The 17,265-nt window shown below is 39.7% G+C and overlaps 1 protein-coding gene and 1 pseudogene across 3 annotated transcripts in view; both read right to left on the bottom strand.

The window, feature by feature from the left end:
* DLGAP1 (DLG associated protein 1) overlaps positions 1-17,265 on the bottom strand; it is an 869,846-nt gene that overhangs the window by 613,356 nt on the left and 239,225 nt on the right. The gene's annotated exons all lie outside the window — the stretch shown is intronic.
* Positions 16,084-16,518, bottom strand: LOC118879835 (annotated as a pseudogene).

Raw genomic sequence — 17,265 nt, 5'->3', positions numbered from 1 at the left:
AGGATGCTACGAGAGGACTTGCCAATGCCCAGGGGAGAGAGCAGAGAGGGGAGATTTCTAGGAAAATACACAAAATACTCAATATCTATAGTTCCTGGCCCCCCACCAGCTCCTTAATTTATTACAATATGACTTCAGCTCTACTCCATTAGAACTTCTCTCCCTGAATCTTCAGAGGCAGTTTTACATTGGACTTGAACATGCCCTCCTTCAGCTTAATTAAATTCTCTTTAGCAGTTCTGCATGAGCTTAAAATTCATTTCTTTGGAAGACCTTTCCTAATTGTGTAGACAGGGCAACGGACCCTCCCAGGTGTTCCCATGGCCTGCTCTATGACCTCTATCACTCCTCACACATTTTTTAATGTTGATCCATTATCTGTCCATATACTTCATGGCCTGTTAGCTCCCTGAGGGCTGTCACCATTTCAGCCAGGTTTGCCATGGGATTCATTTCCCTATCAAGTGTATGGTAATTACAAGGTGTGGGGTAAGTGTTTACAAATGAAGAAAGAGTAAATGAATGGAAGACTGAGTCTATGACCATAAGTAGAAGTTCAAAGCAGAGAGTGGTTGTGGATGAGGGTGCAGATGTAGCGGAAGTCAGCTCATCGAGTGACATGGGTGTCTTTTTGTTGAGGTGGGACATCACTGATGGAGAATTTGACTCAACAGTTAACATTAACGTCCCCTACGTACTGGGCTAGGAAAAGGAAAAGATGATTCCAGTGGAAGAGACTTTTAAACATGATTTTTGCTGTCTTGACTGATTCAGTATTTACTGTACCTATGACACCAGTCAGGAAAATGGGCCAGGGGAACAGAAAACTTTGCAGATGGAAGTGGGGTGCTAGCCTCTCAGAGAATGGACATGAGATTGAAGAGCTGGAGTGGGCATGAAGTTTATCTACCCCAGTGACTCCAAGATAGGGAATCTGGGAAAACTCAGAAGATTCCAGCCCCAGAAGATTCTAATTCACTAGGGTGAGGCCTAAAAATCTACTGAAAGCCCTTCAGGCAACCCTGATGTGCAAAGGAAACCTCTGATCTAGTTCAACTCTTTCATCAGCACATAAGGAAACTGACCTCAGAAGAGACATGTTGCCATTGCTAAGCCGTTACTGGCAGAACTAGGACTCTAAGACCAGTCTCTCGACCTTGAGGCCAGAGCCCATAGCATTAAATCTAAAGAAGCACAAGAGTTGGCCAGAAGTTGGAAGAATAAAATTCCAAAGAGATCATGTAGCTTCATTCACTTGTAATAATACATTTTTGAGGTTAAAGTAGACCGTACTTTATTCCATCTGAGCACTGAGCCACACAGGTGAGAAGGGACCACACAGTACAATGCAGCCACTATGTTTAGGGAACTCTGATCACAATAAATCTCACAGATTCTCTAGACCTGTGACAACAAAGCATCTGCAGATGGCAGGGTGTTTTACACCGAGGGGTGAGTTATTAATGGCATTAATCACGAGCCACTGGTAGAAGACGATAAAGATCTGTTGTTCATAATGCCTAACTACAGAAGAAAAAAGATGGACCAACATTTTAGTGTTATAGACTTGGAGTAGGTATGCATTAACTCTGTTCATTACTAAGTGTTAGAGTTATCAAGGGAGATTGCTTAATTGTCCTTTTTGGTGGGATTTTTAGTCTAAATCTGGAAGGCATTAACCCTATTCATTGCACATGGTGGAAGGTGACATGAGTTGATGTCTCAGTAGAGCCCAGTAAGACCTCTAGCCTTTTAAGTGTTTCCTCAGTGGAACAGCCTAGACTGTCCCCAACAGAATTGGTATAAGTTGGCCCAGACCCTGTTTGAAAGTTTTGGTGGTAAATCACTATTTCCTTCATTTTACCCAGAAATATCAGCAATCACTCAATATGATTCCTCAGTGAAACAATGGTAAAGATCTTCCTTTAATCTCTTGAGACAAGGATAAAGCAACACATCACTATGTAAAATGACTGAATCACTATACGTGAGTGATGGGATGCTATTTCTACAATGGCAACATAAGTCACTGTATTAAAGAGGCTTTTCTGAATTACATTTTAGCTTCACTTTCTACCCATTCTTGGTTTTTTCGGTCATTCTTTCACAGTTCATTCACCCAGGTAAGGACAGAATGCAAGCATGTTTTCATGTTTTCAGCAGTTCTAGGAAAGTATTTTTAAAAATATAAATATATACGTGTTTGGTGTACATTGTTGAAAAGTTATTAATTTACCACACTTGGTAGATACTGCTTCTTTCCTGTGTTTCTTTTTGCAAAAGCAGATATTCCAATAGGAATACATTTTCCCTGCAGAATTAGAATCTACATAGGTCCAATCATACGTCACTTAACTCTGTAACAGGGAGGCAGGCAGCTCGTGCCTAATGAGTGGTACCCACAGGAGGGCAGGGGACACTGAACTCTAAATGTCATCAAACATGATGACTTTGAGATGCTCTTTCTGGATCCTAGGATGCTGCCAGAGCCATTTAGTCCTTCAAACACACCATCAGTGTCAATAACTCCCAAACTGACTGATTCTGCTATTAATCTGGAAATGTAAGAGAAGGGAATAGGGTGATTTCATTTTTTAAAGTAGAAATAATAATTATACCACGTTCATAGGACCTTTATGAAAATCATATAGCCTAATGGGTGTGTCATATGCCTTTAATAATATCATTAATAATACAGATATTCTGGGAAATAGGATCTTGGATCATTAATTTTTAATGGATATAAAAAGTACCCCCCATCACTGAAATCCTGTTTTAGGTAACTTAATTTCTGACCATTTAAAACAATTTTCAAAACGTTATTTCCCAAATAACTCAACATTATTGATGCAAACACTTATCGTATTTATCATCAGTGAGGAAAACCAAGTTAAGAGAAATCTATGGATGATAAAGTGACAAACTATATTATTCCATAAAGTACTTTCTCTTCCTTGTATTAAAATATACTGATAACACTTATTTGTATCTTTATCTGTTTGCTTATGTATTAAGCAAATATGTTTTGGGCATTAATTAAGTACAAGTCACTAAGTTAGATTTTTGAGGGTATACAAATTAATGAGACACAATCTCTGCCCTTCCGTGAAGCAGATTCCACAGTAAACAGGGTCTAAACATAAGCGTTTATCCTAAGGCATTCCATCTTTACTCTGAGTGCAACGAACCACTGTGGAAGGGCATGGAGGAGGGAAGTGATACAATCAGCTCTGCATTGAGATTGGTATGAGAAATGATTGGAGGGGACCAGCTGGGAGGCCACTGCAGTAATTCAGGCATGAAATGATGCCAGGCGGACATCAGAGAGTTGGTGGGAAAAATGGAGAGAAGTACATACACTGGGGAGACATTAAGAACATAAAATCCAGTAGTTTGAGGTTTAATGAGGTGGAGGTTATACCAAACTTTGTTTTTTAATCTGTGGGTTTTTTTTTTTTTTTTTTTTTTTTTTTTGGCCGCACTGCACGGCATGTGGGATCTTAGTTCCCTGACCAGGGATAGAACCTGTGACCCCTGCACTGGGAGCACGGAGTCTTAACTACTGGACCACCAAGGAAGTCCATATTCCCAAACTTTGAATCTCTGGAGAGATGACGGTGCCAATCACAGAGATGCTTAACACAGGAAGAAGAGCAGGTGTAATCTTGTGGAAATGATGAGATGCATTTTGGGCATATTACACTGGAAATCTCAGTGGGAAATTCCAGTAGAAATGGCTTCCTTTGAAGCTCAGGGGAGATTCTAAAGTGGGAGGTGTATATGTGTACATACATATATATGTACATAGATACACACACACAGAGGCATCAATAGTCTCTAATAGCTACAGAAAATGTTGAGAAACCCACTCCCCCATTCAGAAAATGTTTTTAGAGTTTAACAAAACAAAGAACAAGTATTGGGCTGAGAAGATTTAGGTAGGAATCATCCTGACAAGAAGACTAGAAATTAGGCAGACCAGCAGGAGAAAAATCAAAGTAGTGAGTGGTGGGAATGTCCTGGAAACCAAAGGTAAAGAAAGAGGACATGGCATAGGGTGAATCAGAGTCCAGGTAGGAAGACCTCTTGATTTGGCTCCAGAGAGTCTTCTGGGTCTTCAACCAGAGAAGCTTGGTGGAGGCCAGGAGCGTGGGAATGAGGAGCAGGTGACATAGAAGGTGGGAAGGGGGAGTCATGACATGAAGGCAATGCCTCCATGAAGCTCAGCTAACACTATAGGCTATGAGAAAGTATGAAGATGGATGAGGGCTCAAAAGGGTGCTTTGATTTGTGTGTGTCTGAAGACAGAGATGTTTCAAGGGCCAAGAGAGAAACATCAGAGCCTCAAAAGAACGAAAGAGAGAGACCTTCAAGATGGCGGTGGAGTAACACATGGAGATCACCTTCCTCCCCACAAATACATCTACATGTGGAACAACTCCTACAGAACACCTACTGAATGCTGGCAGAGACCTCAGACTTCCCAAAAGGCAAGAAACTCCCCATGTACCTGGCCGTGTGGCTGAAAGGGTCTCCGTGCTCCGTCCGGGTATCAGGCCTGTGTCTCTAAGTTGGGAGAACCGAGTTCAGGACGTTGGTCCACCAGAGACCGCCCGGCTCCACGTAATATCATAAGGCGAAAGCTCTCCCAGAGATCTCCATCTCAACGCTAAGACCCAGCTCCACTCAATGATCAGCAACTTACAGGGCTGGACACCCTCCACCAAACAACTAGCAAGACAGGAACACACCCATTAGCAGAGAGGCTGCCTAAAATCGTAATAAATTCAGAGACACCCCAAAACACACCGCCGAACACAGTCCTGCCCACCAGAAACACAAGATCCAGCCCCATCCACCAGAACACAGGCACCAGTACCCTCCACCAGGAAGCCTACACAACCCACTGAACCAACCTTAGCCACTGGGGGCAGACACCAAAAACAATGGGAACTACGAACCTCCAGCCTGCAAAAAGGAGACCCCAAACACAGTAAGTTAAGCAAAATGAGAAGACAGAGAAACACACAGCAGAAGAAGGAGCAAGGTAAACACCCACCAGACCAAAAAAATGAACAGGAAATAGGCAGTCTACCTGAAGAAGGAGTCAGAGTAATCATAATAAAGATGATCCAAAATCATGGAAATAGAATGGAGAAAATAAAAGAAACGTTTAACAAGGACCTAGAAGAACTAAAGAGCAAACAATCAATGATGAACAACAACAATGATGAATAAAAATTCTCTAGAAGGAATCAATAGCAGAATAACTGAGGCAGAAGAACAGATAACTGACCTGGAAGATAAAATAGTGGAAATAACTACTGCAGAGCAGAATAAAGAAAAAAGAATGAAAAGAATTGAGGACAGTCTTACAGACCTCTGGGACAACATTAAATGCACCAACATTTGACTTATAGGGGTCCCAGAAGAAGAAGAGAAAAAGAAAGGGACTGAGAAAATATTTGAAGAGATTATAGTTGAAAACTTCCCTAATATGGGAAAGGAAAGAGTCAATCAAGTCCAGGAAGCATAGAGAGTCCCATACAGGAAAAATTCAAGGAGAAACATGCCAAGACACATATTAATCAAACTATCAAAAATTAAATACAAAGAAAAAATATTAAAAGCAGCAAGGGAAAAACAACAAATAACACACAAGGGAATCCCCACAAGGTTAACAGCTGATCTTTCAGCAGAAACTCTGCAAGACAGAAGGGAGTGGCAGGACATATTTAAAGTGATGAAAGGGAAAAATCTACAACCAAGATCACTCTATCCAGCAAGGATCTCATTCAGATTCGATAGAAAAATTAAAACCTCTGCAGACAAGAAAAGCTAAGAGAATTCAGCATCACCAACCAGCTTTACAACAAATGCTAAAGTAACGTCTCTAGCCAGGAAACACAAGAGAAGGAAAAGAACTACAATAACAAATCCAAAATACTTTAAAAAATGGTAATAGGAACATACATATCATTAACTACATTAAACGTAAATGGATCAAATGCTCCAACCTAAAGACATACACTGGCTGAAGTTATACAAAAACAAGACCCATATATATGCTGTCTACAAGAGACCCACTTCAGACCTAGGGACACATACAGACTGAAAGTGAGGGGATGGAAAAAGATATTCCATGCAAATGGAAAGCAAAGGAAAGCTGGAGTAGCAATTCTCATATCAGACAAATAGACTTTAAAATAAAGACTATTACAAGAGACAAAGAAGGACACTACACAATGATCAAGGGATCAATCCAAGAAGAAGATATAACAATTGTAAATATTTATGCACCCAACATAGGAGCACCTCAATACATAAGGCAAATGCTAACAGTCATAAAAGGGGAAATCGACAGTAACACAATCATAGTAAGGGACTTTAACACCCCACTTTCACCAATGGACAGATCATCCAAAATGAAAATAAATAAGGAAACACAAGCTTTAAATGATACATTAAAAAAGACGGACTTAATTGATATTTATAGGACATTCCATCCAAAAACAACAGACTACACTTTCTTCTCAAGTGCTCATGGAACGTTCTCCAGGATAGATCATATTTTGGGTCACAAATCAAGCCTTGGCAAATTTAAGAAAATTGAAATCGTATCAAGTAACTTTTCTGACCACAAAGCTATGAGACTGGATATCAATTACAGGAAAAAAACTGTAAAAAATACAAACACATGGAGGGTAAACGACACACTAATAAATAACCAAGAGATCACTGAAGAAATCCAAGAGGAAATCAAAAATACCTAGAAACACATGACAATGAAAACACGATGACCCAAAACCTATGGGATGCAGCAAAAGCAGTTCTAAGAGGGAAGTTTATAGCAATACAATTCTACCTCGGGAAACAAGAAACATCTCAAATAAACAACCTAACCTTACACCTAAAGCAATTAGAGAAAGAAGAACAAAAAAACTGCAAAGTTAGCAGAAGGAAAGAAATCATAAAGATCAGATCAGAAATAAAAAAAGAAAAGAAGGAAACGATAGAAACGATAACAAAGATCAATAAAACTAAAAGCTGGTTTTTTGAGAAGATAAACAAAATTGATAAACCATTAGCCACACTCATCAAGAAAAAAAGGTAGAAGACTCAAATCAATAGAATTAGAAATGAAAAAGAAGTAACAACTGACATAGCAGAAATACAAAGGATCATGAGAGATTACTACAAGCAACTATATGCCAATAAAATGTACAACCCAGAAGAAATGGACAAATCCTTACAAAAGCACAACCTTCTGAGACTGAACCAGGAAGAAATAGAAAATATAAACAGACAAATCACAAGCACTGAAATTGAAACTGTGATTAAAAATCTTCCAACAAACAAAAACCCAGGACCAGATGCCTTCACAGGCAAATTCTATCAAACATTTAGAGAAGAGCTAACACCTATCCTTCTCAAACTCTTCCAAAATATAGCAGAGGGAGGAACACTCCCAAACTCATTCTACCAGGCCACCATCACTCTGATACCAAAACCAGACAAAGATGTCACAAAGAAAGAAAACTACAGGCCAATATCACTGATGAACATAGATGCAAAAATCCTCAACAAAATACTAGCAAACAGAATCCAAAAGCACATTAAAAGGATCATACACCATGATCAAGTGGGGTTTATCCCAGGAATGCAAGGATTCTTCAATATATGCAAATAAATCAATGTGATAAACCATATTAACAAATTGGAGAAAAACCATATGATCATCTCAATAGATGCAGAAAATGTTTTTGACAAAATTCAACAGCATTTATGATAAAAACCCTCCAGAAAGTAGGCACAGAGGGAACTTACGTCAACATAATAAAGGCCATATATGACAAATCCACAGCCTGTAACATCGTTCTCAATGGTGAAAAACTGAAACCATTTCCTCTAACATCAGGAAGAAGAGAAGGTTATCCATTCTCACCACTATTATTTAATGTAGTTTTGGATGTTTTAGCCACAAAAATCAGAGAAGAAAAAGAAATAAAAGGAATCCAAATTGGAAAAGAAGTAAAGCTGTCACTGTTTGCAGATGACATGATACTATACATAGAGAATCCTAAAGATGCTACCAGAAAACTACTAGAGCTAATCAATGAATTTGGTAAAGTAGCAGGATACAAAACTAATGCACAGAAATCTCTTGCATTCCTATACACTAATGATGAAAAATCTGAAAGTGAAATTAAGGAAACACTCCCATTTACCACTGCAACAAAAAGAATAAAATATCTAGGAATAAACCTACCTAAGGAGAAAAAAGACCTGTATGCAGAAAACTATAAGACACTGATGAAAGAAAGTAAAGATGATACAAACAGATGGAGAGATATACCATGTTCTTGGATTGGAAGAATCAACATTGTGAAAATGACTCTACTACCCAAAGCAATCTAGAGATTCAATGCAATCCTTATCAAACTACCAATGGCATTTTTCACAGAACTAGAACAAAAAATGTCACAATTTGTATGGAAACACAAAAGACCCCGAATAGCCAAAGCAATCTTGAGAAAGAAAAACAGAGCTGGGGGAATCAGGCTCCCAGACTTCAGACTATACTACAAAGCTACAGTAATCAAGACAGTATGGTACTGGCACCAAAACAAATATAAATCAATGGAACAGGCTAGAAAGCCCAGAGATAAACCCACACACATATGGTCACCTTATTTTTGATAAAGGAGGCAAAAATATAGAATGGAGAAAAGACCACCTCTTCAATAAGTGGTGCTGGGAAAACTGGACAGCTACATGTAAAAGAATGAAATTAGAACACTCCCTAACACCATACACAAAAATAAACTCAAAATGGATTAAAGACCTAAATATAAGGCCAGACACTACAAAACTCTTAGAGGAAAACACAGGCAGAACACTCTATGACATAAATCACAGCAAGATCCTTTTTGACCCAATGCCTAGAGAAATGGAAATAAAAACAAAAATAAACAAATGGGACCTAATGAAACTTAAAAGCTTTTGCACAGCAAAGGCAACCATAATCAAGACGAAAAGACAACTCTCAGAATGGGAGAAAGTATTTGCTAATGAAGCAACTGACAAAGGATTAATCTCCAAAATTTACAAGCAGCTCATGCAGCTCAATATCAAAAAAACAAACAACCCAATCCAAAAATGGGCAGAAGACCTAAACAGACATTTCTCCAAAGAAGATATACAGATTGCCAACAAACACATGAAAGGATGCTTGGCATCATTCATAATTAGAGAAATGCAAATCAAATGTACAATGAGGTATCACCTCACACCAGTCAAAATGGCCATCATCAATAAATCTACAAACAATAAATGCTGGAGAGGGCATGGAGAAAAGGGAACCCTCTTGCCCTGTTGGTGGGAATGTAAATTGATACAGCCACTATGGAGAACAGTATGGAGGTGCCTTAAAAAACTAAAAATAGAACTACCATATGACCCAGCAATCCCACTACTGGGCACATGCCTTGAGAAAACCATAATTCAAAAAGAGTCATGTACCACATTGTTCACTGCAGCTCTACTTACAATAGCCGGGACATGGAAGCACCTAAATGTCCATTGACAGATGAATGGATAAAGAAGATGTGGCACATATATACAATGGAATATTACTAAGCCATAAAAAGAAACAAAATTGAGTTATTTGTCCTGAGGTGGATGAACCTAGAATCTGTCATACAGAGTAAAGTAAGTCAAAAAGAGAAAAACAAATACAAATATACATATATATGGAATGTAAAACAAAATAAAATGTTTCTGAAGAACATAGGGGCAGGACAGGAATAAAGATGCAGACGTAGAGAATGGACTTGAGGATACAAGGAGGGGGAAGGGCAAGCTGGGATGAAGTGAGAGAGTGGCATGGACATACATACACTACCAAATGTAAAATAGATAGCTAATGGAACACAGCCACATAGCAGAGGGAGATCAGCTCGGTGCTTTGTGTCCACCTAGAGTGGTGGGTCAGGGAGGATGGGAGGGAGACACAAGAGGGAGGAGATATGGGGATATATGTATATGTATAGCTGATTCACTGTTATACAGCAGAAACTAACACAATATTGTAAAGCAATTATACTCCAATAAGGATGTTAAAAAAAAAATGGAAGAGAAACTGATGAAGAAGGAAGAGGCAGATGGGAATGGGAACTGGAGTTCTGATAACTAGTGATAACTCAGAGCATAAAGATGCAGCCTAAGGAGGCAGCGTTTTCCTTTATTTGTTTTATTTGGGAAAGCATTCGTTGTAAAACCTCACATGTGACCCTGCTTTCCCCCAAAGAGAGTCAATTTTTCAGATTCATTTAGTAAGCTTTATTGAAGGTCAATCTTGTCCCAATGCTGTGCTAGGCACACAGAGGTTATGGTGGGAAATCAAACAAGGTCCCTCCCCACAAGGAACTCACTGCTTTAGTGGTGAGGTGTGAAACCGAGTCCCCCTAAAACTGAGTTCCTCTGCTCAGTTTATGATTAACCTCTCTATCCCAAACTTTATTCCCTTTCTTTTCCTGAACATGTTCCCCTCCAGATTGAGGAGTATCAAAGAAAAGGGGGGATTCAAACGCTATGCATGCCCCTGTGTCCCTGTTCTTTGAAGGAAAAGACTTTTGATTTAGTTTCCCCGGCCTCTCTTGAGTCTCAAAAGGCTGGCTCAAGAGATAATGTTTAGGAACATGAAGATGTAGAAATAAAGAACAGCTGTCGGGCCAGGAAAGTGGTACAATTTAGACTATGAATCCACCACATAGCAGAAACACTGAACTCCCAGTTCCCTGAAAGAGATAGATAAAGGCCTGACACACATTTCTGAGTTGTTTTTACAGGAAGCAGACCCCCTCCAGATGAAAACTGCTGACTGCAAGAACATAGACCCTAGACTGGTTGAAACCAGAAGTTTGATGATGCTTGAAACTTCACCTTGATGCCAACCAATCCAAGAATTGTGCATGAGCCGATCACGCACCCTGCAGCCCCCTCCCTCACACTGCCTTTAAAACTCCTTCCCTGCAAGCCATCTAAGCGTTTGGGTCTTTTGAGCATAAGCTGCCCATTCCCTTGCTTGGCGCCCTGCAATAAATGCTGCACTTTCCGTCACCACAAGCTGGTGTCAGTAGATTGGCTTTACTGCGCACAGGGGAGGGGACCCAAGTTTGGTCCAGTAACAGGTGGAGGCAGAGTGTGCACGTGGACATTTCTAATTTCAAGGCAATCTGTGATGAATTTAGCATTGATTTATAGCTTGCAATGAGTACAGAAAAGCCCTATATACCTTTCTATCTCTGCGTCCACCTACTCGAATAGAAATGCAAATCACAATCTCGTACATGTTGACCACTGGATGGCTAGACTAGTTATTAATCTAGCCAGGGTACTGGAATTAATTAACCTTAGCAATGAACTGCATTTTGACCTTGGTCTAATCAGGCCAATTTTCCACTCTGGAGAACATGATTAATTATCTGGTTCATTCAGGGAAAGAACCCTAACAGAACAAAGCATACAAACACACACCAGAATTTTTACTTTGATTATTAGGATTATAATGCATTTTTTGATAGTGTGTCTTTTCTCTGATAAGAAAATGCACGGTAAAATAAAGACAACAGTTTAGATCTATAAATAGTTAAGGAAAGAGAAGTGGAAAATGTGGGCTACGTTGTCAGGAAAGCTGCGATTTATTTTACTATAATATCAACTGCGTTCTTTTCATTCACTTTATTTCATTGTATTTTGCACCAGCTACCCTTTATGTGAGATGCAAGATAATTTTGTGCTATTAATATCCTATTATATCTAACAGAGAAGAATATTATAAACTCTTCTAAAATACTTCAAAATTCTGCCATTTATGGAGAATGCATAAATTTAGTTTTTAATTTTTTTAAAAATTATTTATTTATTTTATTTTTGGCTGCATTGGGTCTTCATTGCTGTGCACGGGCTTTCTCTAGTTGTGGCAAGTGGGGGCTACTCTTTGTTGCGGTGCACGGGCTTCTCATTACGGTGGCTTTTCTTGTTGCGGAGCACAGGCTCTAGGCACACGGGCTTCAGTAGTTGTGGCACGTGGGCTCAGTAGTTGTGGCTCACAGGCTCTAGAGTGCAGGCTCAGTAGCTGTGGCGCACGGGCCTAGCTGCTCCGCGGCATGTGCGATCTTCCTGGACCAGGGCTTGAACCTGTGTCCCCTGCATTGGCAGGCGGATTCTTAACCACTGCACCACCAGGGAAGCCCCCATAAATTTTTATTGTATACATTTAAATAGCACCCTTAGATTTTTTTTTTTAAACTTCAATGTGAAAACACAATGATGTTATCTAGATGTACATCAACTGAGAGAGATCACAATGAAATATCTTAAAATAAAGGCTAGGTAGGACAAGATGCTAGTTAACATAGCATATATGTTGTTACCAATGACCTATGTCAATATTCAAAGATAAATTCATACAACTTCCAAGATTTTCAAGACAAAGAGTTAACATATGAACAGATATTGAAGGGGGCAAACAGAGTCTCATCCTTTGTATTCAATACGTTTGTACAATCCAGGTTTCAGCTGACTTCACTGCTGTGCTTTTATTGAATTAACTTAGCAGATGAACCTTAAAAGTAAATACTCGGGCTTCCCTGGTGGCGCAGTGGTTGGGAGTCCGCCTGCTGATGCAGGGGACACGGGTTCGTGCCCCGGTCTGGGGAGATCCCACATGCCGCGGAGCGGCTGGGCCCGTGGGCCACAACTGCTGAGCCTGTGTGTCTGGAGCCTGTGCTCCGCACCAGGAGAGGCCGCGGCAGTGCGAGGCCCGCGCACAGCGATGAGGGGTGGCCCCCGCTTGCCGCAACTGGAGGAGGCCCTTGCACAGAAATGAAGACCCAACACAGCCAAAAATAAATAAATAAATTAATAAATTAAAAAAAAAAAAAAGTAAATACTCTCAGAAGCAAAGCCACCACTCTGATATTTGTCAGAATTTCTGGTTCTGTGTGGCACGTAAAAGGGACATTTCCCTGCCCCGCTTCTTCATTAAAACAGACTGGCTCATTTACTGGCCAAAAGTGAGGAGGATCAACTCTAATCTGGAGCATCCTCTCTCTGCCAAGGATGTTTGCAGATATTAAAGACACAAATAAAGGCTTGGTGTGTCCTTAAAACAAGCACTAATGCAGTTTCCACAGCAAAGGTAAAACATCACATCACTGGCACGGCAGCTTCTCTTCAGGTCAGTGTAGCTTTTCCTCACCAAAAGTGTGAGTAGGAATAGGTTTTGGAAGGAGGAGGGACAATGGGAATTCACTGGAACGTGTCAAGGTTTACACCAAAGAAGGAAAGACAAAAAGGAGTAAGCATGGAGCAATTTTAGAACACGTTGCTTCCCACAAATTCAGTACCTCTTATCAACTGATGTTAAATTAGTTGCCCTCTCTTTCTCTTTACTTTTCTTCCTTATTATATTTTATCCATATTCACAAACTATTTAAATAATATTTTGAATGCTTAGGAGAGACATGTGCATGGCATACACAAACACAGCTCTAGACACATTCATGTTTATTTGGCTAAGCGTTAATAAATATATCATAGCTTAGTACATACAACGAATGAGTCTGTGGCTGTACCTTGCATCTATCATCGTAGGCATTGGTTTTTGAGAAAAGTACAAAATGCTTAAGCGTAGATAACATCTATCTGATTCCTCCAAAGGGTTGGGTTAAGGAATTAGATTAATATCGATTTTTTTATATTAATAGACTTTATAGTTAGAACAGTTTAAGGTTCGTAGAAAAATTCAACAGAAAGTATAGAAAGTCCCCATATACCCTTCTCACCCTCTACGGTTTCCCCTATTATTAACCTCTTGTATTAGTATGGTCCATTCATTTGTTACAGTTGATGAACCAATATTGACTTATTATTATTAATGAAAGCCCATAGTTTGCATTAGGGTTCACTCTTTGTGTTGTACAGTCTATGGGTTTTGACAAATGTCTAATGGCATTCACCCACCATTACAGTATCATGCAGAATAGTTTCACTGCCCTAAATATTGTCTGTGCTCTGTATTACTCATTCTTCCCTCACTCCTCAGGAATCCCTGTCAACCACTGATCTTTTTTACTGTCTCCACAGTTTTGCCTTTTCGAGAACATCATATACAGTTGACCCTTGGACAACACAGGTTTGAACCGCATGGGTCCACTTACACACAGATTTTTTTCAGTAGTAAATACTACAGTACTACACGATCCACCATTGGCTGAATCCATGGATATGGAACTGCAGATATAGAGGGAGGAACTGTATATATGGAGTACCAACTATGTTATACACAGATTTTTGACTTCATAGAGGGTCAACCCTAACCCCTGCTTTGTTCAAGAGCCAACTATAATTGGAATTATACAGTATGTAGCCTTTTCAGACTGGCTTCTTTGACTTAGTAATATGTATTTAATGTTCCTCCATATCTTTAAAAGAAAATTTTTTTAAATTTAATTAATTAATTAATTTATTTTTGGCTGTGTTCGGTCTTCACTGCTGTGCGCGGGCTTTCGTTAGTTGTGGTGAGTGGGGGCTACTCTTCGTTGTGATGCAAGTGGCTTCTCTTGCTGTGGAGCACAGGCTCCAGGCGTGCAGGCTTCAGTAGTTGTGGCACGCAGGCTCAGCAGTTGTGGCTCGCAGGCTCTGGAGCGCATGCCCAGTATTTGTAGCGCATGGGCTTAGTTGCTCCGCAGCATGTGGGATATTCCCGGACCAGGGCTCCAACCTGTGTCCCCTGCACTGGCAGGCGGATTCTTAACCACTGTGCCACCAGGGAAGCCCTGTTCCTCCATGTCTTTTCATGGCTTAATAGCTCATATATTTTTAGTACTGAATATTATTTTATTGTCTGGATATACTACCATTTATTTATCCATTCACTACTGAAGGACATCTTGATTGCTTCCAAGTTTTGGCAATTATTAACAAAGCTGCTGTAAATATCTGTGGCAGGTTTTTGTGTGGACATTAGTTTTCTACTCATTTGGGTAAATACCAGGGAGCACAACTGCTGGATCGTATGCTAAAAATGTTTATTTTTATAAAAAACTGCCCAATTGTCTTTCAAAGTGGCTGTACCACTTTGCATTCCCACTAGCAATGGATAATTGTTTATGTTGTTCCATATCCTTGCCAGCGTTTGGTGTTGTTAGTGTTTTGGATTTTGGGCATTTTAAGACATAGTGGTAACTGTTGTTTTAATTTGCATTTCCCTAAGGGATGATGTAAGACATGGAGCATCTTTTTTAAGGTTATTTGCCATCTGCATATCTTCTTTCATGAAGTATCTGTTCAAGTCTTTTCCTCATTTTTTAATCAGATTGTGTGTGTGTGTGTGTGTGTGTGTGTGTGTGTGTGTGTGTGTGTTTTCCTACTGTTGGATTTTAAGAGCTCTTTGGGTATTTTGGATAGCAGTTCTTTAGATATGTCTTTTGCAAATATTTTCTCCCAGTCTGTGGCTTTTCTTCTGTTTCTCTTGACAGTGTCTTCCACAGAGCAGAAGTTTTTCATTTTAGTAAATCCCAACTTAATATTTTCTTTCATAGGTGGTGCTTTTGGTACTGTATCTAAAAATTCACCATCAAACCCAAGGTCACCTAGCTTATTCTCTTGCTATCTTCTCGAAGTTTTATAGATTTGTGATTTACATTTTTGTCTATGATCCATTTTGATTTAATCTTTGTGAAAAGTGTAAGGTCTGTATAAATTATTTTTGTGTACGAATGTCCAATTGTTCAAACAGCATTTGTTGAAAAGTCAATCCTTTCTCCATTGAATTGCCTTTTCTCCCTTATAAAACATCAGTTGATTATAAATGTATGAGTCTATTTCTGGACTCTCTATTCCACTGTTGTATTATTTCTATTCTTTCACCACTACTATGCCATCTTACTAACTGTAGCTTTATATTAAGTCTTGAAGTCAAGTAGTGTTAGTTGTCAGTTCTCTGGTTTTTTTTGTTCTTGTTTTTGTGGCATGTCAGCTGACAGTTTTATTGCATGACGGAAGGGGATAGATCGCTCAGGAGCTCTTGGTGGGGCGGGTCCACTTCCTCTTCACCATCACAGGCTTCTGGCTGCGCAGGATGGCAGCTGGCTCTGTGGAGGGTGGCCATGCGCAAATCTGGGCGGTACTTGTTCTTTCGGATCATGTGTCGGTTGCTGCTGAGGGTGGCCTGGGCATTCTCGTTGATGGTGGTCCGCACGTAGGAAGTGGCTGGCTTTCCCTGGCCAGATCTCCGCTTCCTGGCCATGACGACCCCTTTGCCGTCCGCCACAGTCTCCATGCCCACAGTCTTGCGGTGAATGAGCCGGTTGTAGCGGAAGGAGTTGCGAGCTTTGAGGTTATTGGGTTCGGTGCTGTACGTCTGCTTGTTCCTCTTGATCAAGTAACTGCAGCAGGTCCTCACGACCATCCACTGCAGATGCGCGGACATAGCGGCAGCTCCTCTCCTGGCGGCAGCCAGAGACGGAAAGACCTCTGGCTTTGTTCTTTTTCTTTAGTATTATATTGGCTATTCTTGGCCTTTTGCCATTCCACATATACTTCAGAATCAGTTGGTTGACAGTGCCAAAAAACTTGCTGGGAATTTTATTCAGATTCTGTTAAATCTACTGATTAAATTAGGAAGGATTGACACCTGAATCATAGTGACTCTTCCTATCCATGGACATGGAATATCCACCTATTTAGATCTTCTTTGATTTCTTTCATCAGAGTTTGTAGTTTTCCTCATACAGATCCTGTACATATTTTTTAGATTTACATCTAAGTATTTTAATTTTTTGGTGCTAATAAAATAAATGTTACTGTGTTTTTAGTTTCAAATTCCAATGTTTCATTGCTGGTATATAAGAAAAATTGACTTTTATATATTAATTTTGTGCCCTGTAACCTTGATATAAGTGCATATTAGTTCCGCTAGTGTTTTTGTCAATTCTTTTTCTACATAGACAATCATGTCATCTGTGAACAGACAGCTTTATTTCATCTTCCTCAAGTTGTACAAATTTTATTTCCTTTTTAGTCTTATCGCATTAGCTAGGACTTCCAGTACAGTGTTGAATGGGAGTGGTGATATGGGACATCGTTGCCTTGTTCTTGATCTTAGAGGGAAAAGCTTCTAGTTTCTCACCATTAAGTATAATGTTAGTTGTAGGATGTTTGTAGATGTTCTTTATCAAGTTGAAGAATTTCTCTATA

Source organism: Balaenoptera musculus, chromosome 14 (genome assembly GCF_009873245.2).
Source record: "Balaenoptera musculus isolate JJ_BM4_2016_0621 chromosome 14, mBalMus1.pri.v3, whole genome shotgun sequence".
NCBI lineage: Eukaryota > Metazoa > Chordata > Mammalia > Artiodactyla > Balaenopteridae > Balaenoptera > Balaenoptera musculus.
The sequence above is the reverse complement of the archived record's forward strand: the minus strand, read 5'-3'. Positions and strand labels throughout refer to the sequence as shown.